The sequence below is a fragment of the Malania oleifera genome, chromosome 10 (assembly GCF_029873635.1).
Source record: "Malania oleifera isolate guangnan ecotype guangnan chromosome 10, ASM2987363v1, whole genome shotgun sequence".
NCBI classification, from domain to species: Eukaryota; Viridiplantae; Streptophyta; class Magnoliopsida; order Santalales; family Ximeniaceae; genus Malania; species Malania oleifera.
The window spans coordinates 70,008,130-70,031,901 of NC_080426.1; positions in this window are offsets into that span (position 1 = coordinate 70,008,130).

A 23,772-nucleotide genomic window follows, 5' to 3' on the forward strand; every position below is an offset into this window, starting at 1 on the left:
AGCAAGGATACGAACAAATGAATAGATGAATCTTTACCAAATGTGATCATGGTTTGGTAAATATTTCCTATGGAGGAGATGGCTTTTTCATGAACCATAATCAGAGAATTTTTACAATTTAAGAACAAAGGGAATATTTTAATTTGACAAAATACTTGAAACCCTTAGTGTACCTTTAAAATGATTACGAAAGGATGTCTTTTAATAAGCACCGGAAGATTAGGAATTTATGATAATTAGTGCTTATGACCAGATTTGAGATGGTTTCACTCGTGAAGAATGACAAACTTAATTATGAGTGATGATTAAATTTTGATCAAGGATTTTATGTTCTAAAATGAGTTTAGGGTTGGATGGTACACAGAACTGTGATTCACTCCCTAAAGCTCAATTTTGTGCAATGAAGAAAATATGCCTAACTTAAGATATTCATATTTAAGCATGAATTAAGCATTAAGAATTATTTACTAAATAAAGATGCCTTTGTCCAATTGGAAGTGGATTTACTCAAACTTGCATCTGAGATATTACTCAAGATATGATGATTTATGTTACTCATCTCAGAAATATTAGGTTCCATAAATTTTACTCAGTTAAGCCTTCAACCTTTACTTTGAACAAATTAAAGGAATGATATGAATTATGTGGAGACTAATATCCCATTCAAGTAAGATTAACTCATTCCTTTTTCGGTTCAAAGTTAGCACACTATAGCCAATATTTTCATATCTTAACCAATCATTATGATATATACATTAAGTGATTAGATTGGATATATTACTTGAATTTTTGTATTAGCTTGATTATCTAAGGTTCTTAGTATAGTAAAAGCATATACTAAGATTTAACATTTTAAGCACAAACACTTCCCAAGCCTTTAGTTATCTCAACCCCCTTTTATAATGCATCCTAAAACTAAGGAAGAATTAAATAATTATGTAATTCGTTTTGGAATTCATTCTTGCTTTGGTCCTTGGGTTTGCTTTCTTGATAACCCATACCATTTTTCTATCTTTGCCTCTACCACCTCTAATTGGACATGTAGTGACCTAAAAAAAATAAAATGATAAAAGAAATTAGAAAAATGGATGTCTGGAGAAGGAGAAAACCAGTGACAATTTTATGAAGGAGTTAGAAAATTAGCACCGGTTTTGGAAAGTTACCGTGGTCGAGTAAAGATAAAGTGGTAAATAAGGGGTCGGTTAATAGAAAATCAGTGATGGTTTTCTGAGAAACACAGAAAATCGGCAACGGTTTTTTGGCCTGTTCTGAAAGTTATAAAAAATCAAGAGCTTCATTTTGTTAAAACCAAGTCAAATTACTCTCTCTCTCTCTCTCTCTCTCTCTCTCTCTCTTCCTCTCTCTCTCTATCTCTCTTCAAAAACCGATGACCCCTCTCCCTTCTTTCTACAATTTCTGCTCCAATAGGCCTCATTTCGATGATCAGGAACCCCCACAAGATTCCTAGGAAGATTCTCTACAACATAAGCAGAGTAGAATTTCAATTTGGGGTTTTGGGGCACCATTCCAAAACCGAGGTAAGGGTGTTATTTGGGTATTTTTGGATTGATTATTTAATTATTAAAAGTATAAGCTTAGATGTCTATGTATTTTTTAGGGTAAATTGAAATTAGGATTTTGTAAAATACAGGGTTTGGTGCATACATTGCAGGCAAGCTAGGATTTTTAGTAGGTTTTTTTTCCTCATGAACCCAAGTAAATGATAAATAGTTTATAATTCAGAAAATATAAGTATGAAACTATTATGGGAAATTCAGTTGATTGACAAGGAAATATTTATCTGTAATTTCAAGATTTTGGTAATATGGATGCCATGGACGTGAGTTAGAAATTAGTAGACAAGCTTAGTAGCCATGTAAGGGAAATATGCTATGCTAGTAAATTCATAAATTTGATCAATAAATTACAGTATCTATTTATTAAAGATATGGAGTATAAGTATACAGTTTTACAGATTTCAAAACATGTGTTTTATTAATTGTGTGGCATGAGTAAGTATTTGTTCAGTACAGAGCTTATATAATTTTTAGAATATCATGATTTACAGTATTTATGCACAGAAATATGTTTTACCTGATTTTACAAAATTATGATTTACAGTGTATATTCAGATAGATATATTTTACAATATTTACAGAATATCATGATTTCCAGAATTTCAAAACCATAACACTTAGATATTATAGTTTATTTAGTTTAGATATTACAGATCAGATACTACAATTATTTCAATTCAGATAATCTAGTGTTTTCATATCAATTTTATATTATTATGGTTATTTTGGAATCATGATGAAACAGTAAGATAATTATATATAATAGTATTATATAGTATCAGACCCTGATGAATCAGTTCAGTCAGATTCAATCAGTAGAGCATGGTACTGTAGCTATTTCAGATCAGAGTGGAACAACATATCTCAGATAGTGTGTGGATTTCCCTCAATCGTTCTTTAGAGGGATTGCAGACTCCCCAAGAATCTAGGTTGAGGAGGCCGATTTGACAAGGGAGATGTCAGATACTAAGCCTTTGGAGGGATTGCAGAATGGTTAGTCTAATGATTGATAGAGTTTCAATTGACTTATCCTAGTAGGCCAACCAGTGTTAAGTCCTGCCTACGGGCCGCACAACTCTATCATGAGGAGATTAAATCATAACATACAATTTTCGAGGGATGTTTCACAGTTATATATATATATACTGATTTGCAGAAAAATAGCAGATATATTACATCACTGGAATTATAAATAAATAGAAAGCTCAGATATTACAGTTGTGTTTTAAGCCACATAGGTGTGAGTTATACGATATATTATGTTACATGTTATCTTAGTTTCAGTTATTTATCAATATATTATTCATGTAAACTTAGTTGCCACACACTGGTAATAGCATATTTCTTCTTACTAAGAGTCGCCTCATTCTTGTAATTTAACATTTTTCAGGTGATCCAATTAGACAAACAGATCAGGCTCAAAGGTAGAGAGGTTATTTGCACTGCCCTATTTAGAAATATGCATTTTTGGTAGGTTTCAAGAGTTTTAGTAGAAGATGTTGGGGAGATGCGTATTTATGTATATATATTTTGGGAAAATACTAAATTCGGGTATTGTGATAATGGTGGTATAGTTTTATGTTTTCTGCTACATAGGTATTTTTCAGTAGTCATTATAAGGGTATCAGAGTAAGATAAGTATCAATCGATATATATATATATAAGGGTATGAATTTTGGGGTCGTTACATTTTGGTATCAGAGCTAGATTGCTAGGTTCTGTAGACTCTAAAGTATAGTGGAAAACAATATCAAAATATAGGAATGGAATATTGAGAAGGATAGAATAGAATATCAGTGAGGTAATGTTAAGAAACTAGGGTGAGAATTTAGGGTTCTATTTTGTAGTCTAAAAACAAGGACTTTGGGGTGGTTTCTGTGTTTTTCCTAGGGTGACAATTTTAGGAAAACCATAGTAAACTATCTTTGGTTTTTATTTCCATATGATAGGACTAGACCTTAAATTAGTAATAGGTGGTATGACGATCTTTTAGTTAGAATAGTATTAAGAGGTTCAAAATCTTAGAATAATTTGGTGTTATTACAGAATGGACCCTGGAGAGAGATAGTAGTGCTCATGCTAACGACAATGATAGAGCAGGGCCCTTTAGCATGGACGGTGGAGATTCAGATGATGTTTTACGCAACGTAGCTCAACAGGTCATGGTTGAGATTGCATAGAGCTCTATGGGGCAAGGGGGCCCATCTGCGGCGCAAGGGTGTACCATATAAAAGTTCACAAAGATGAACCCGCCCATGTTTTGAGCTGATCCTACAATTTCTAAAAATTGGATGTAGGAGATGAAGAAAGTACTGACGGTGCTTCTCTGCACCAATGGGGATAGGGTCTTCTATGCCACGTACAAGTTTTCAGGTGAGGCCGAGAGATAGTGGACGACCATGAAATTATTGGAGGAGTAGAGACCCATACCAGAACCTATGACCTAGAGCCGGTTCAAGGAGATATTCTTTGATAGATATTTTTTTGCCATTATCAGAGAGGCTAAAGTGCAGAAGTTTCTAAGTTTGACTCAGGGGTCGTTGACAATTCAGGAGTATGTGACAAAATTCATCGAGCTATCATGATTTGCTCCACATATAGTGCCAGATGAAGCTGAGAAGGCCATGATGTTTAGGAGGGGCTTGAGGCAAGATATCTATATAAGTAGGTGGCAGTTCTAAAAATACAGGATTTCTCTGAATTAGTTGACAGTGCCACAGTTGCATAGGAGAACGAACATACAGAAGTGGGAGTACTAAGCCAAAGGAAGAGGTCTGCGCTTCTGGGATTCAAGTGGGTTCCAGTCAAGGCCCATGGAGCGGAGACCAATACAAAGGAAGCCAGAGGCAGATGACAAGACATCGATGGTTTTAGGGAGAGCATACTTACCCCATCTGTCCTAGATGTGGCTGGAGGCATCCGGGTGAGTGTAGGATGGGAGAGAACATCTGTTATTAGTATAGAAGATCTGGTCATAAGGCTTGGTCATGTCAGGGACCACTGGTCTATGCACCAGCTTATAGACCATTCTGAGGTGGTTACTAGGCATCTTGTGGCAACCACCGAAGGAAAAGAGCTTCGGCGAGAGTTTATGCATTGACGCCGAGAGATGCTGAGGCTGCTGGAGACATCGTGATAGGTATTCTTACTGTTCTACCATATAAAGTTATTGTTTTTTTTTTTACATAGGTGCCACCCATTCTTTCGTGTCTTTGGGATATGCTAAGTTATCTAGCATTCAGGCACAGCTAATGGAAGTTGAATTGTCAATAGCCATGCTGGCAGGATCAGTAATAAGGTGTAGAAAGATACTAAAAAATTTTCCAGTGGGCATTCAGAAGAAAGTACTACCAGCCGATCTTGTGGTATTACATATATAGGGGATCAATCAGATATTGGGTATGGACTGTGTCGCGACGTCCCGGAGCGCGGGTGCCCTGGGTGGCAAAATAAAAAATTATTTTAAATTTTCAAGAAAAACAAGGAATGTCAAAGTCACCACTAACCTTTTAGTGTGTTAGAACACATGATTACTACCCCATTAAGGGTAGAGTGTGTCTACGTTACCAGAGCTGGGGTCGGGAGTTCGGTTATGCAAGGGGAAGGTACGAGTACCCCGTACGCGCCCGTTCTTACGAATGGTACCTAATTAATTTGGAATTATCCCTAAGTTAATCTAATAAGTTAATCTACAAATATACATGCGATATAAATAAATAAATAAATAAATGTATAAATAAATAATACAAAAATATAGGTACTATATATATTCCCTCAGAATTAAAGGTACGTGAAGCCTGAAAGTTGATACCCTAACATTAAAATCATAGGGATAATAATTAAGAAAATACACCCCCAAATTTTGAAATTGTATTGAACTTTTTATAGGAAAATACTAATATGGGAGGTTTTAATATATGGCAATAGAGTAATAGGCAACACATACCTACTAAAATATTATGGATGTCAAAATAAGTAACTAGATACCATAATACAATATATATTAATATACTAAGGATATTATAAAAGTAATACCTTATATATTAAAAGGCTAAAAATGCCCTAATAGGTAATATTAGATATCTTAAAGATACCATATTAAATAGTTCCCTATATGTTAAAATTCTAAAAATACCCTAATAAGTGATACTAAATGTAAATGTAGTAATAATACCATATATATACCTAAAATACTATAATGAGTTACGTCTACTAAAATATAAATAAAAATATATACATGAAAAAAGGACAATACCATAATAACTACTATCATGTGAGTATACCAAATATATAACGTAATACATAATACTAAGAATACCATAATAATATCACATATGTACTAAAGTACTAAAACACAAACAAATACCATAGTAATATAATATCATATTGATAATGAGGACCCTAACACAATGATAAATTTGAACCCTACATAGATATACAAAACTTGAATATTGCGCATTAAAAATACGACAAAAAAAATTATTACATCTAAATATTAAACAATGGAAATCTTACCTCCGTAATAAAAATAAAAATCCTACAATAATGAAAACAAACAAATAAGTATTTATAAATATAGACATTAATTATTAAAAATCCTAAAACAATAACCAAACAAAATTTAAACCTTACAACAAAAATGTGTGTATGTGTACATACCTGCTGTGTGTTTTAGTGTGTGTGAATATGTGTGCTAAAAGTGTGTTTAAAGTATATAAAAGTGTGTGTTTTAAGGTTGAAGTGCTTGCTAGGCATGGCTGGGCCAGCAGAGGTTCGAGAGAGAGAGCTTGATGGAGGTTTTTAGATGGATGGAGAACTGGAAGAACGACCGGTGGAGTGTGCGGCGATGGTGATGGAGACGACGAGCAGCCATGAGAGCAGCAACGACAGAGGGATTCACTGGCGTGGCTAGGCGGTGATGGTGATGGTGAGGATGGTAGCGAGAGGGAAACAATGGTTGTGGAGCGGGATCACTGCTGCTGTCGGAGAAGGATGGTGTTGGCCAAGGATGACGGTCGGCCGTTGGTGCATGGGAGTGGCTGCAGTAGCGGCCTGCTGCAAAAGGAAGCCTCGGCTGGCTCGGCTTGCTGCTATGGCCATGGGGAATAGCAACTAGAGAAGAGAGTGATGGAGAGGAATGGCAGTCTAGTGCCGTGAGTGAGGTTGGAGGATGTGGCAGCAGTGATGACGAGCGACAGAGCAGGGAGACGGTTGCTGAGGCAGCCGGGAGGATGGTTGCTGAGGGCTTCTAGTCATGAAACTGAGAGAGAGATAGAGAGAGAGAGAGAGAGAGAGAGAGAGAGAGAGTGAAAGAGATTGGAGGAGAGAGTGGCCACCGCTGCTGTTGTAGCGAGAGAGAGAGAGAGATAGAAGAGAGAACCCAAGAGATTAAGAGAGTTAGGTTTTTCTTCTTTGCTTGCTCCGCCCCCCTGCTGTGCTTTCTTGGGTGTGTGCGTAGTGATTTTATAGAAAAAAAAACAGGGGGGCACAAGAACCTTAGGGTTTCCGCCCCCACTCTCTTATCCTTTTTCCTTTTTTTTTCTCATTTTTATTTTATTTATTATACTAAATAATAATAATAATAATAATAGTGGTAAAATAATAATTAATGAAATAAAGATGATTACAATAAAAATAATAATAATAGAAATAATAATAATATTTAAAAGTAATTAATAATAATAATAATAATGATAATAGTAATAACAGTAATAATAATAATAACAATAAAAATAATTATAATAATAGTAATAATAATAATAAAGATAATAGAAACAATAATAACAACTTTTGTTATATAGGGCCTAGGAAAAAATGGGGTGTCTACAGCTGCCCCTCTTTGTAAGCTTCGTTGCTTCAAAGTAAAAGTAGGAACTCTCGTACGTTATTTGTAGCAACAAACTTGCAAAGATAAAAGACGCCGATTTTGGACCGGACCAAATGTGACAAAAGAGACCAAAATGATCCATGAAAACTGATTTGCACCAGGCTTGAGAGCACATAAGGATAACTTGCGCCGAGTGTAGGAACCTGAGCTATAATTCACGGATGGGCACTCGCACCGGATGTAGGAACTCGAGCTTTAGTTCACGGAAGGTGACTCGCACCGAGTGTAGGAACCTGAGCTACAGTTCACGGAGGGTGACTTGCATCGGGTGTAAGAACCCGAGCTATAGTTCACGGACGGTGACTCGCACCAGGTGTACGAACCCGAGCTATAGTTACGGAGGGTGAACTAGGTGTAGGAACCCGAGCTATAGTTCATAGAAAGTGACTCGCACTGGGTGTAGGAACCCAAGCTATAGGTCACGAAGGGTGACTCGCATCGGGTGTAGGAACCCGAGCTATAGTTCACAAAGGGTGACTCGCACCGGGTGTAGGAACCTGAGCTATAGTTCATGGAGGATGACTCACATCGGGTGTAGGAAGCCGAGCTATAGTTCACAAAGGGTGACTCGCACCGGGTGTAGGAACCTGAGCTATAGTTCATGAAAAGTGACTTGCTCCGAGTGTAAGAACTCCAGCTATAGTTCATGGAAAGTGACTCACACCGGGTGTAGGAACCCGAGTTCTAGTTCATGGAAGGTGACTCACACCGGGTGTAGGAACCCGAGCTATAGTTCACTGAGGGTGACTCGCACCGGGTGTACGAACCCGAGCTATAGTTCACGAAGGACCAATAAGGTGGGACCACGATGGATCAATAAGGTGGGACCGAGCAGGATCAATTAGAGTGGGACCGTGAAGGGTCAATAAGAGTGGGACCGTGAAGGGTCAATAAGGTGGGACCACGATGGGTCAATAAGTTTCGACCGCGAAGGGTCAATAAGAGTGGGACCGCAAAGGGTCAATAAGATGGGACTACGAAGGGTCAATAAGGTGGGACCGCGAGTGGTCAATAAGGTGGGACCGCGAAGGGTTAATAAAATGGGACCCTAAAAGGTCAATAAGAGTGGGATCGCGAAGGGTCAATAAGGTGGGACCACGAAGGGTCAATAAGGTGGGATCGAGAAGGGTCAATAAGGTGGGACCGCAAAGGGTCAATAAGATGGGTCCGCGATGGGTCAATAAGAGTGGGACGCGATGAGTCAATAAGGTGGGACCTCGATGGGTCAATAAGTGTGAATAAGATAATGAAAACAATTTGGATGAAACTACTCACATGAATGAGATAATCAAGAACGCTTTAAGGTGATCCAACACCTCGGTTTTGTTGTGAACAACACCATTTTTGGATGTGAGGGCCAATGCCCTAATTTCAAGGCAGATGACTCAATTTGGACCGAGGAGATGGTTACTATGTATGGGAGATGATGAATTGGGTGTGAGGTCTTGAGATCTTTTGGAAAGTGTGCTCACGTATAAGGTTCTAAGTCCTAAAAACTTGCTCCACTGAGGATGATCAATCAAGTCCAAGACCCCGAGACTCTTTGAAGAATAAGTTCATATGTAGGGTTTTAAGTCCTGAAAAATTGCTTCACTAGGGATGATCAATCGGGTGCCAGGTCCCGAGATCTTTTGGAAGGTCAGTATTTTGGAAAATGGTTACCCTGCTGAGGGTGATGAATCGGGTGCGAGACCACGAGATTCTTCTAGAAAATGTCCTCAAGTGTTGGGTTCAGAATTATTCCACTGGTGATTATCAATCAGGAACAAAATCCCAAGATTCTTTGGCTGTCTTTAGATTACCCTCTTTGAGACACAACAACCAATGCATCAATTGCTTCCTGGGGTCAATTGCCACAATTTCAAAGTATGTTAATCTGTGCATAGGGGTCAGCTGCTCCAGTTTCAAAGTATGTCAATCTATGCATGGGGGCCACTTGCTCTAGTTTCAAAATATGTCTAGACAAGAATGGCTCAATCAAGGATGCAAAAGAATTATTCAAAATTTTATTCAACCAGGCAAGTATGAATGAATGGTGCTCTATTGCTATATGTATGCATGTTGCTACCTAAGATTCTAGAATGCAGTGATATGTTGCTATGTGTGCATAATGATGCGTGAATGCAAAGATGTATGCATGTTGAATGAGATCGCCTTTTTATTTTCTTTCTTATGCAATGCATGGAATGTGTGGTAATGCATGAAATGCATGGTAATGCATGAATATTTTCTCCTTCCAACGTGCTTATAATCGACAACCCAATCTCTGATCTTGGGTGTTCTTTCAAATTCCAAGTTGCCATTGATTTTGGCCATGTTTCAAATTCCAAAAGGCACTTAAAATCTGCCCTAGTGTTTACATGCCACTGGTCATGGCCCTATTTTGGACTTTTATTCTATCCTGAAAGCTCCTGAATTTGCTCCAATAGAACTTAAAAACTGCCCCAGTTTCGATCCTCGACCACTAATCTTGGCTATGTTATTATTGTGCACTCTTATATGAAGGCATCGAAATTAGTCCAAACAAAACTCAAACCAAAATCTGCCCCAGTTACCATCGTTCGTTACTAATCTTGGCTTCGCTTAAATGAAACTCGATCACAAAATCTGCCTCAGTTGAATGGATCTATAGCTGATCTTGACCCTGTTTTCATATTCCAATATGGTAAGAAGGTGCTTGAATGGGTCCTGCTGAAACTCAATTCTTCTTGAATAAGCGGATCTTGGAAACCTGACATGACATTTGCCCTAGTTAGACTACTCTTTCTCTATAAGGATCTTCTTTATATGAACTGCTAGTGATTCTGAAACCCTTTGACTATCCATCCTCCTTTAAAACTTTAAAGGGCAAGGAGATTTTTTTTTTTTTTTTGTTTTTTTTAATATAATACCTGATGACGTGCCAATTTACCAATGAGCTCGTAACAAAACCCAATTATGATCTTGGCCATATTTTTGAATTCCCAACTAACATAGATGTCCTTGAATGTGTTCCTCTGAAACTCGGCATGACACCTACCCTAGTATATGCATTTGTAGTTGATCCTGTCCGTCTTACATTTTCTCCACAAGGACGTTCTTTAGATTGCATCTTTAATGTTTTAAAATCTCTTTGAAATTTAAATGAATAAGCATGCAATCAGATAACTCAATCTCATTGGGAATATGGATGGAATGCACAAACTTGCTTGTCTTTGCTTGATTTTCTGTTCTTGTTAAATAGAAGACAAATTTTACCAGTAGTTTGATACTAATATAACTTTGCTAGCTTAGAGAATCATATCAATGGGCAAAACATTTTTTTTTTTAGCCTCACAAACATAACTCCTCCACTATATCTCCACTTAAAGATTCTTTCTTACTTATTTCAAGCATAGTTCAAACTCCCTGTCTTGAATTATAACTAGTGTCCAATTAAGTAGTCTGATCAATATTCCAATATCAAGGTGCACTTTAAGACACGGGATGAAATGTAAGCTTAGGATTTAGGTTTCACCAAGAACAAGAAAACTAAGGTTCAAAAATCCCATCCCTTAATAAAGATTTCTGTCCCAGTGGTGCAGTATTCGCAAAGTATTGACTGAACTTGTCATTTGAACAAGTTGCCTACGTACCTTTGCAGGATCAAGTCATTACGTAGTTCAGACTCGTCATTGAGTCTGACAAATCATTTAAGACAACAACATATACAAATCTAGTCAGGACTTTCATTTAGACTGTAATGTAGGCTAGGGGTATGGGTTAAAGAAGAAAAGAGTTAAATAAGGCTCAAAATCATTGATTTCATCAAGGGTAATTTGGTCAAAGATCACATATGTAGCATGTCCCTCATTTTTCTTTCTTCTTCCTATTCTTCTTCTTTCTCTTTCCCTTTTTTTTTTTTTTTTTTTTCATTTTCTTCTTCTTATTTTACTGCAACTTTTTCTTTTCCTTTTGTGAAGGAATCTTAACTTCATTTTCATTTGAATTCTATTTGGGACTGAACTTTTTAAAAATACCCTAATGTAGGGTCTGATCCTTTAACGGGTTAATCAATAAATGAAATTTTCAGGCTCAAAAGGGCTTGCAAGCGATTTCTTCTTTAACTTTCTTTTGGGTAGCCGAAAAATGGCCTACCATCCTTTTGATAATGATTGTTGTCTCAAATGACTCGCCAAACGCTAGGAGACCCAAACCTAGGTTGAATTTTTGGTGAACTGACTTTTACGAAAAAACTGGTTTAACATTCAGGTTCAACTTAATTAACAAATGGTAAATCATTGTTTGGTTTTTTATGGGAAAACTGGTCAATCAAAGATAGCCACCCCTCATTTGATCAAAATATAATCATTATACCTTTAAGACACCAGTCACAACTTAGATAACAAAGACAAGAGATTTTTTTATCGATTTCATCAAACAAATGTAGGACAAAGGTTGATAAGTCATTTCTGTATATTTCTCCTATGACTCTTTATCATTTTGAAATCCACATCCCACAAAGCTCCTTGACAACATCTTGAAGTGGCATTTTTTACTAAACTTCATCTTGGAGGCTTTTCCTTCATTCTTTCTTTATGTTTTTTTTGCCCCATTGAATAGACTCCTGAAATCAACTCATGGCTCCAAGTCCTTTGTACTGATAAACTTATTTCCTATGTGTGATTACACAAAATACAAGCAAAAATGGACAAAATTTGGCACAATATAATGGTTCGAGGAGGATGAAATGAGATGAGATCGAAATACATTCTTATTTCATTCAATTTCAAAATGATTTAAATGAAAAGCATTGATGCATTCCTCTTGTTATCACCCTTAGGTGATCAAGCATATCATTTCCGTATCATGTGAGCTTACTTCTAAAGTTGAATACCAATCAATCTTCCAACCTGATGACATTTATTACATTCCTACTATGATCAAGCAATGAGTCCCCATGATCCTAACCTTTCTTTGTAGAGAGATCATCTTGCTCTACTCATTACTGGAATCCCAGATCTTTAACGTTGCCACCTTGGCCCATGATTTTGCAGACAATTGGAATATGATTACTGACCCATTGGAGATGACTATGCATGGTTATGAAATTCAACATGGAATGATTATGTTATGCACTGGGTGTTTATGCATGGGTGTACCTAGTGCATAAATACATACCAGTAGGGATATCAACATGTATGCAACCTATCGTGCATGACTATGCATGAAATGAAGTGCATGAATGTGATGTAACCTAAATAACTACTTTGCCAGAATTCTTAAAACATCCCGCTAATGAAAGATTTTAAGATTAAGACGACCATTTATGGGCCACAATTTCAATTCAATTCTTCCTTTAACCATTCCTTTCCTTGATAACGGTCCATGTACCTCAGATTCTATGAAGGGTCAGATTATGTTCCGAGGTTGGGGTTGACCTAGGCTAGTCAACCCGTTGGATTTGTTCAATGCAGACTTGTGGACTTTAGTGTGCACTTGGGCCTCAAGTATTTTAAAATATGGGCTTTAATGTATTTCATGATGAGATCAGACCCTAGTTTTAAAAGGACTTGGGCTTGGATTACTTAGAAAATGTTGGCCCGGATTTTTAGGTAATAGAATCGAAGCCTATTTTTGAAATCTGGGTTTGACCCTTTTTGAAAATCGGTTCTGCGTCGAGTTTTTACTTAGGAAAATGTCAGGCCTATGCTTGTTATTTCTTTAAAAAAAAAATTTGGCCCAAGTTATTTGAAAAGGGTTGGGCCGACTCATATTTTAAAATGCTTGGGCCAAGTGCTTCATTTTTGAAAGGATGGGCCATGGTTTTAATATTGTGCTTTTTCAAAATACTGGCTAGGTAGTATGTATGTCTAAAATGGATGCAAAATGCATGATATAATACAAAGTATTTCAAAACATATGTACAAAAGCCTATACATAGAGAAGGATGTGGCTCCTGTCCCGACCCAGGGTAGGTACAACTATTTTATAAGGTTTCTTCATGGCTCTATCCTAATTAAGGGAAAACTATGGACAAGTACGTGTGGGTAGGCTCTAATCCCTATTGACAAAAAAGGTCCCCAATTTGAAATTTCATCGTCCCCCATAGGGGTCTAGACAAAATTCGCATTGAGCAGGGTGATTCCCAAGTCCTATCAAGCTTAAGCTACGAAGGGACAAACGCTATTACACCCCTATCTAATCTTAGCAGGTAAAGCTCAGGTATAGAGTGTGAAAGTGTGTGAATTTAATTTTAACCTAATCCTGCTACCCCACATGCATGTACATGCTATTTCAAAATTAATCACATGCTTATTTAATAATCATAGCAATAGAGTATTCACAGGCCATCACATGCTTGAACCATCATGGAAACAAATATTCACATTACACCAGGGATATTAAATGTTCACTTTAAACCCAGGATATTTATAAATATAGTAACAAACATTCACATTGAAGCGAGGATATTCACATGTATGGGGAATAAATGTTCACAATCTACCTATATGGAAACTAAATATGCACATTAATTAAGAATATATACCTATATGGGAAGTAATATTTACATTAATAAAGGGTATCTATCTATATGTGAAGTAATATTCACATTATGAGGGTATCTACCTATATAGGAAGTAATATTCACATTAATGAGGATATCTACCTATATGGGAAGTAATATTCACATTAATGAGGGTATCTACCTATATGGGAAGTAATATTCACATTAATGAGGGTATCTCCTATATGGGAAGTAATATTCACATTAATGAGGGTATCTACCTATATGGGAAGTAATAATCACATTAATGAGGCTATCTCTATATATGGGAACATTAATTAAGGTATCTACGATTATTAACTCTAAGCTATCTACAACTATGGAAACATATATATATATTTACTAAGTCAAACGTATTATAATTTTAACAAATTACTTTATTCAAATATAGGGGTATTTTATTTACAAAAGTGGAGAAATTAAAGACTTAATAAATTTAAGTTGGGATAATTCCTAATTAATTATTGGCTTAACTCTCAAAAGTCCCCAGTGGAGTCGCCAAGCTTTTGCGACATCCCGGAGTGCAGGTGCCCCAGGTGGCGAAATAAAAAATTGTTTTAAATTTTCAAGAAAAACAAGGAATGTCAGAGTCGCCACTAACCTTTTAATGTATTTAGAACACATGATTACTACCCTGTTAAGGGTAGAGTGCGTCTATGTTACCAAAGTTGGGGTCAGGAGTTCGGTTACACCAGGAGAAGGTACGAGCACTCCCTACGCGCCTGTTCTTACGAACGGTACCTAATTAATTTGGAATTATCCCTAAGTTAATCTAATAAGTCTTTCAAATTACCCCTCTATTAGTGGATTTACAAATAAATATGCGGCATAAATAAATAAATAAATAAATGATTAAATAAATAATGCAAAAATATATGTACTATATATATTCCCTCAGAATTAAAGGTACGTGAAGTTCGAAAGCTGATACCCTAACATTAAAATCATAGGGATAATAATTAAGAAAATACTTAAGAAAATACACCCCCAAATTTTGAAAATGTATTGAATTTTTTAGAGGAAAATACTAATATGGGAGGTTTTAATATATGGTAATAGAGTAATAAGCAACACATACCTATTAAAATATTATGAATGTCAAAATAAGTAATTAGATACCCTAATACTATATCTATTAATATACTAAGGATACTATAAAAAGTAATACTTTATATATTAAAAGGCTAAAAATGCGCTAATAGGTAATATTAGATGTCCTAAAGATACCATATTAAATAGTTCCCTATATGTTAAAATTCTAAAAATACCCTAATAAGCGATACTAAATGTAAACGTAGCAATAATACCATATATATACCTAAAATACTATAATGAGTTACATGTACTAAAATATCAATAAAAATATATACAAAAAAAAAAACGAACAATACCATAATAACTATTATCACGTGAGTATACCAAATATATAACGTAATACATAATACTAAGAATACCATAATAATATAATATATGTACTAAAATACTAAAACACAAACAAATACCATAGTAATATAATATCATGTTGATAATGAGGACCCTAACACAATGATAAGTTGGAACCCTACATAGATATACAAAACTTGAATATTGCGCATTAAAAATACGACAAAAAAAATTATTACATCTAAATATTAAACAATGGAAGTCTTACCTCCATAATAAAAATAAAAATCCTACAATAATGAAAACAAACAAATTAGTATTTATAATAATAGACATTAATTATTAAAAATCCTAAAACAATAACCAAACAAAAATTAAACTTTACAACAAAAATGTGTGTATGTGTACATACCTGCTGTGTGTTTTAGTGTGTGTGAAGATGTGTGCTAAAAGTGTGTTTAAAGTATGTAAAAGTGTGTGTTTTAAGGTGTGTAAAAGTGTGTGTTTTGGTTTGGGTTGGTGTGTATTTTGCTGTGAGTGTGTGTACACTCACTGTGTGTGTATTGTGTTGTACTTTAAGTGTGTGTGTGTTCGTGTAGTGTTGTGTTGTGTAGGGAACAGGGTGGCCAAAGGAGGTTTTAGCATGGAGGGAGTAGCAGCAGCAACAAAGGCTGCTGTGGGTGAGGTCGAAATGCTTGCTGGGCACAGCTGGGTCAGCAGAGCTTCGAGAGAGAGAGAGCTTGATGGAGGTTGTTAGATGGCCGGAGAACTAGAAGAATGACTGGTGGAGTGTGCAACGACGGTGATGGAGACGATGAGCAGCCATGAGAGCAGTAGCGATAGAGGGATTCGCCGGCATGGCAAGGTGGTGATGGTGACGGTGAGGATGGCAGCGAAAGGGAAACGATGGTCGTGGAGCAAGATCACTACTGTTGTCAGAGAAGGATGGTGTTGTCCGAGGATGATGGTCGGCCGTCTGGTGCACGGTAGTGGCTGCAGCAGTGGCCTATTGTAGAAGGAAGCCTCAGCTGGCTCAGCTTGCTACTATGGCCATGGGGAATAGCAGCTGGGGAAGAGAGTGATGGAGAGGAATGGCAGTCTAGTGCCATGAGTGAGGTTGGAGGATGTGGCGGCGGTGATGGCGAGCAACGGAGCAGGGAGGCGGTTGCTGAGGCAGCCGGGAGGATGGTTGCTGAGGGCTTCTAGTCACAAAACTGAGAGAGAGAGAGAGAGAGAGAGTGAAAGAGATTGGAGGAGCGAGTGGCCACCGCTACTGTTGCAGCGAGAGAGAGAGAGAGAGAGAGATAGAAGAGAGAACCCGAGAGATTGAGAGAGTTAGGTTTTTTTTCTTTGCTTGCTGCGCCCCCCAACTGTGCTTTCTTAGGTGTGTGCGTAGTGATTTTATAGAAAAAAAAATAGGGGGGCATAGGAACCCTAGGATTTCTGCCCCCCTCTCTTATCCTTTTTTTTTTTTCTAATTTTTATTTTATTTATTATACTAAATAATAATAATAATAATAATAATAATAATGTAATAATCAAGATAATAATAATAATCACATTAGTAATAATAATAATTATGGTAAATAATAATAATATTGATAATAATAATAATTATTATTATTTTTATAATAATAGTTGTGGTAAAATAATAATAAAAAATAAAGATGATTACAATAAAAATAAAAATAATAGAAATAATAATAATAAAATAATATTTAAAAGTAATTAATAATAATAATAATAATAATGATAATAGTAATAACAGTAATAATAATAATAACAATAAAAATAATTATAATAATAGTAAAAATTATAATAAAGATAATAGAAACAATAATAACAACTTTTGTTATATTGGGCCTAGGAAAAAATGGGGTGTCTATAGACTGGTTGGCAACTAATCACGCGAGCATAGATTTTCATTGAAAAGAGTTGATTTTCAAACCCCTAGGTGAGCAAGAATTTAGATTTATGGGCTTTGATTATGCGTCAAAACTGCGTAATTGGGCATTTTAACCCGAGCTTTACGGTTTATATTTTTAATTAAATGTCCAAAATTATCCAATATTTTAATAAAGTTCCAAAATCATCATTCTTGAACTTTATTGCATTATTTATGAAGTTTTGGTAATTTTTTGTTGCAGGAAAAATCTCCGAAACCAAAACTGATACCAGTTCGTATTTCATGCATAACTTTTCTGTCCGAGCTCCGATTGAGACAATTAAAATTTTTAGAGAAAGAGAAAAGGATTATATACAACTTTTGTGTTTTGAGTTTTGTGAGAAACGGGCTCCAAAAGAGTCATATTTGCAATGAACAAAGAATCAAAAAAATGAAAAAAAATATAACAATTCCGGTTGGGTAATCCGGGTCTAGGGCAAAAGCCCTCTTCTATTTATTTATCCCTTTCCATCCTTTGCTCCCCTGTGACCCCGGCACCACCCTTCTCCTTACTCCTCTTCTTTCCTTGTTCTCTTTCTTCCCTGCTCTTTCTCTCCCTTAACCCTTAACTCCCACAGCTCCCTTAATTTTTTTTAGCTCTCTTTTTACCTTTTCTCCCCTTTCCCTTGTCTTCCTCTCTCTCTCTCTCTCTCTCTCTCTCTCTCTCTCTCTCTCTCTCTCTCTCTCTCTCTCCTCTCTCTCTCTCTCTCTCTCTCTATTCTTATTTTTTTTTCTTGTCTCTCAGCTCCTTATGTCTCTCAACTCTCCGTTCTTCCCCTGTTTTTCTTTCTCTTTTATTCTTCCTTATTCCCCTCTTAGTTCTCTCCCTAAAATCCTCTCTTTTCCTCCTTCTTCCTTCTGTTCCCAGTAGTCTATTAAAGCTTTCCTCGACTCCCCTGTTCCAAGCTTCTTCTCCGGCCATACAACAACCCCTACCTATTTCCCCAGCCATCTGCCGAACAGAGTACAACAGCAGCACGCCAAGTAGCAGCTCCCCCCCTGCTACTTCCATACCAGCACAGCCATGAGATAGGCCAGCCTCAGTTCCAGCACTTCCCAAGCTTCATGCTCTGCCTTCCATCTTCCACAGCACCAGCCCCGACCTCCAGCTCCTCCACAGCAGACCCGAAGCCTTGCTATGTGCCCTTGCTACCATCTAAGACCCAGCCGGAGGCACTCCACTGTGAAACCACAGCAGCCTGTTGCCACTACCAGTGACCCCTACAACTTGCCAGCAGCCGAGGATGCACTCTCACCATCGTTCTCTCCTTTTTATTTTCTTCCGTTCTTCTTCTTTCTTCATTAAGTTAATTAGAATTCTTGTTTTATTTACTGAAAAAGATTGGATTTTGAATGTTATTTTAATTTGTTTAGTGTTATTAGATTTCAATTAATTGTTTGAATTCTCAAGTATTTTTCACAGTAAATTTTATTCATAGTATTCAATTATTTTAAGATCTGGAGTAGTTCTAAAATAAATAAAAAGAGAATAAAAAAAAATATGTTTCTATTAAATTAGTCGTCTTTTCCTCCTAAAATTTAATTTATAAATGAAGCTTGATTTAGTTAGGTTCCTTTTTGTTAAAGTTCATACTTTTACTTTTTGGTAACGTTCAAGCTTAGATTTTTGATGTATTTACATTTTGGTTCGGGTTCTTGATTTGTGTTAAAGTCTTGGTTTTTATTGTATGCTTTGAATATGATTGAGTTTTTATTGCGTGTTTTAATTCCATGTCCAAAGTTGCCATCTTTAATTAGTGTGTGCTCCAATGTTTCCTTGAGTAGCCTAGGGTTTCCTTTATTATTATTTAATTTTGTGTGTGCTAGTTTTAGGACTTTAATTTGTGTGTGTATTTAATTTGTTAAATTAGGTCTCCACAATTTTGAAAATCCCGAATCTGAACTGAGTTCAGTAACTTTTATTTTCGATTGGGCGCACGTGAAATTTGAAATTAAAACGCGTTCCCTGAGGAGACGATCTAGCCCTTGGGCTTAATATTACACGACATAACTCCTATACTTGGGATAGCTTCTGAGCTGCTCATTTTTCGAGTGAGTCAAGTTTTTGGCGCTGTTGCTGGGGAATGTTGTTCTTAGTCTCAAATTTACATTTTTCCCATCATTTTTATTAGTTTTAAGAAAAAGAAAAAAAAAAGCATAAAACAAAAAACAGAAAAAAAAAAAATAAAATTGAGTTTTGAAAAATGGCTGCACCGCGCACGATAATGGATTTTTTGCAACTTAAATATGCCACTGCATCCTCTTCCATTGTTCTTCCTTATGACGAGCTTAATTTCATGATGCAGCGCGGGAGGACGTCACTGCTACCCGAGTTCTATGGGACGGAATCTGAGTGCCCAAATCAGCACTTAGCAGAGTTTGAATTAACCTGCAACATGTTTTTCTCTCATGCTAAAACTAATGAATCTATTAGATTGAATTTATTTCTTGCTATTTTCCAGGATAGGGTACTAATTTGGTTTCATTCTATGAGACCTTATTCTATCACTAATTGGTCTAATATGGAGCGTGAATTCCTGCATGCATTTTGTCCCTCACAGAAAACTCAAGTTTTACAGGAACAGATTCTTAATTTTGTGTAGCAGGATGATGAGACATTTCGGGCTTGTTGGGAGCGATTCAAGGATCTACTAAGCACTTGTCCACATCACGGGTTCGACTCATAGAGGTTAGCTGATTGTTTTTATACTGCTCTTACCCCTGATTGCAAGTGTTTTGTCCAGACTATGTCTAATGGAGAGCCCATCAGCGAGGATCCAGATCAAGTATTATCATTTTTTGATTACTTAGCTGACAATGTCCCACAGTGGAACACACGATGCACTCAGGCACCTATAACTGTAAACCCTATCAGCACAATTAGTGGTGGTGATGCATACGAGTCACAAAACTTTCAAAACAACCCTCCGCTTCAATATCAGCCACAACAGATCCCTCCGAACTGTACGTCGTCAGACCTTTTCGAGGATAGCATAACACATATGGCGAACATGCTCCAGCAATTCATGCAAACTCAAGTTGATCATAATAATGAATTGTGGGATACCATTAATGCGATAAGCACGCAGTTGGACTTCTTAGAAAACGAAGAATTGCCCGTGGAACCTCAGCCTAGTCCTCTAGAGTACTAGCAGCCACACCAACAAATACATGGTGTTTCTCTTGAGACAGTAGAGACCACCACTACTTCAAGAAGCGAAAAAGAATTTCCCCAACCTGAGATGCTCATCGTCGGACAACCAGTTGTCCCAGCACTAGAAGTCATGGCTGAAATAGATGAATTCAAAGAAAAATTAGAGGAAACGGGGCCAGAAGAGGAGAAGTTAGTTGATGAGGAGACTGATACCTATACGGAGTACCAACCTGTGGTACCTCATACTCCAAGCTCAGAAACCGTGAAACCGTCACTCCCACCTGAATCAGATGTTAAGGAGCCTAATGTGGAGGCAGACTCTTGCAGTGGTATGATGATATGTACACCCGATAAAGAGGGTGATCAATCTGGTGAGCATATAATTTTCAAAGAATCAGGTAAAACTTTTAATGTTAATGCTTTTGAAGAACTATAGGTAATTGCTCTAATAACTTCTCATCACACGTTAGTTCGTAAAGAAGCACATTTCCTGGACACAATGTTGAATAAAGACCCTTTCTTATCCACACACGAGGGTCGACTTGCACACAAATTGTTTGGTATTTTGACACGCATTAATTCATTTGAGGTTGATTTTCGTGCAGGTATGACGACTAATCGATTGTGGCAGCTCAAATTTGGAGAATCGCCAATGCAATTTATAGACCTGCGGCCACCATACGAAATTCCTCCTGAGCTTCCGCCAGACAATTGTGATGTTTTTCTTTCCCTTATTTTCCTTATATTTTATCTTATTTTATTTTTAGTTTGTTTTCAGGTCCATTTTCTCGTAGTTCGATCTTTGTTTTCCATTATTTCGCCACTCAGGTACGCCTTACTTTTCCCATGCACAAGTATTTTCTATTTCCCCTATGCTTTCACATTGAGGACAATGTTCTGCTTTATTTGGGGGGGATGAGCATTCGCATGTGACACTGTGCACGTACATGTATTGGGTTTTAAAAACAAAAAAAGAATCAAAAAATCAAAAAAAATCAAAAAGAGAGAGAAAGAAAGGAGGAGCACTGAGGAATTACATTGCATTATGCCATGCTTAACACTGACTCATACCTTTCGCATACTTGCATATAACTTCAGAATGACACACTTGAGTCAATCATGCATAGTTTCTCTTTATATGACTTTATGACTCTATGAAGAACTGATTGGTAGTACACTCGTGTTAATCTGGGTATATAATTTCTTGTATCTACATGCATCTCACGAGGCTAAATAAACACATTCATGTGATTCATTGCACTTAGGGTTTCCTTGTGAGCACTGAGAGAACACCTGTGGTGACTATGACACCTTGTGAGATATCCTTGAGCTATTTATCGTCCTTTTGAGCGTTACTATCAAATCAGAGTTCATGGAACTCAACTCTCTTTTTTGGGATGATTCCTTTGTACACTAGTCTTTGTTTTTGATTTTCTTGCCTAGAGATGACACCTAGTGGGGAGATAGAAACCTAGGTCTTGTAGCCTACTCAAGATGTGAAGGCTGAGCCACCCCTAGAGATAGACTTAATTCATAGACCCCTATTCGAGCTCAATTCCCATTGATGGTATGAAGATTACAAAAGAAGTGTTAATATTGTCCTTATTGCTCAAGAAAAGACAGAAAATAAAGAATGTGCAGAAAAAAAAAAGAATAAGCAACACACATGCGCATGAAATGAAAAGTCAATGCCAGTCCAAATACATATCACAAGGAGACGACATATATTTTCCACGTATGAAGATTCTTCAACCGGTTAATGCCTCAGATGTATTCACAACAAGTTTGTGAATAAGTTGATCTAGGGTGCTCTCGGTTGGATATGGCGAGTAGGTGAGAAGATGCTAGGGTGAAGGACCTGACACCTCATAGATAAGTTAGATCCTTTCCAGACTAGTCCACTCCATATACTTAGCATTGTTCCTTTTAATATGTGGGATGTTTGATCGCGACACTCCTCCTCATATATAATGAGTGAACCCATTTTCTTTGAGTGTTCTTGAGGGTATACCAATTAGGCCGAGTCAAAGCGACCATTCTGTAGGTGTCCACTAGTATCTTAGGTGTAATGAGTCACACACATCACACACACCTCGAGAGTTTACCTGTTTATACTCGAACTTATATGATTGCATTAACTCTGAATGTGCCACTGATTAACTTCATGTGAGTATACTACTTTCAAATCACATATAAACGATGAAACTTGCATGAGTGACATGCTTTGGAGTCGTGTGCATTGAATATGAACAAGCTTGTGTGAAATTCAGTTATGTTCTTGTATGTGAAGTGGTATAATTATGTCGCATGTGCATTGATTTCATGATTCCTGGAGTATGTAGTTGTAGATACCACCCTGAGATTCATTCACGTCATTTACTAGAGACTAGCAAAACCTTAGTTGGGGGGTGTGATTACGCGTCAAAACTGCGTAATTGGGCATCTTAACCCGGGCTTTACAGTTTATGTTTTTAATTAAATGTCCAAAATTGTCCAATATTTTAATAAAGTGCCAAAATCATCATTCTTGAACTTTATTGCATTATTTATGAAGTTTTGGTAATTTTTTGTTGCAGGAAAAATCTCCGAAACCAAAATCGACACCTGTTTATATTTCGTGCATAAATTTTTGGTCTGAGCTCTGATTGAGACGATTCAAATTTCTAGAGAAATAGAAAAGGATTATCTACAACTATTATGTTTTGAGTTTTATGAGAAACGGGCTCCAGAAGAGTCAGATTTTCAATGAATAGAGCATGAAAAAAATGAAAAAAAAATATAACAATTTGGGTTGGGTAATCCGAGTCCAGGGCAAAAGCCCTCTTCTATTTATTTATCCCTTTCCATCCTTTGCTCCCCTATGCCCTCGGAACCACCCTTCTCCTTACTCCTCTTCTTTCCTTATTCTCTTTCTTCCCTGCTCTTTCTCTCCCTTAACCCTTAACTCCCGCAGCTCCCTTCATTTTTTTTAGCTTTTTTTTACCTTTTCTCCCCTTTCCCTTGTCTTCCTCTCTCTCTCTCTCTCTCTCTCTCTCTCTCTCTCTCTCTCTCTCTCTCTCTCTCTATTCTTATTTTTTTTTCTTGTCTCTCAGCTCCTTATGTCTCTCAACTCTCTGTTCTTCCCCTATTTTTCTTTCTCTTTTATTCTTCCTTATTCCCCTCTTAGTTCTCTCCCTAAAATCCTCTCTTTTCCTCCTTCTTCCTTCTGTTCCCAGCAATCTGTTAAAGCTTTCCTCGACTCCCCTGTTCCAAGCTTCTTCTCCGGCCACACAGAAGCCCCTACCTGTTTCCCCAGCCATC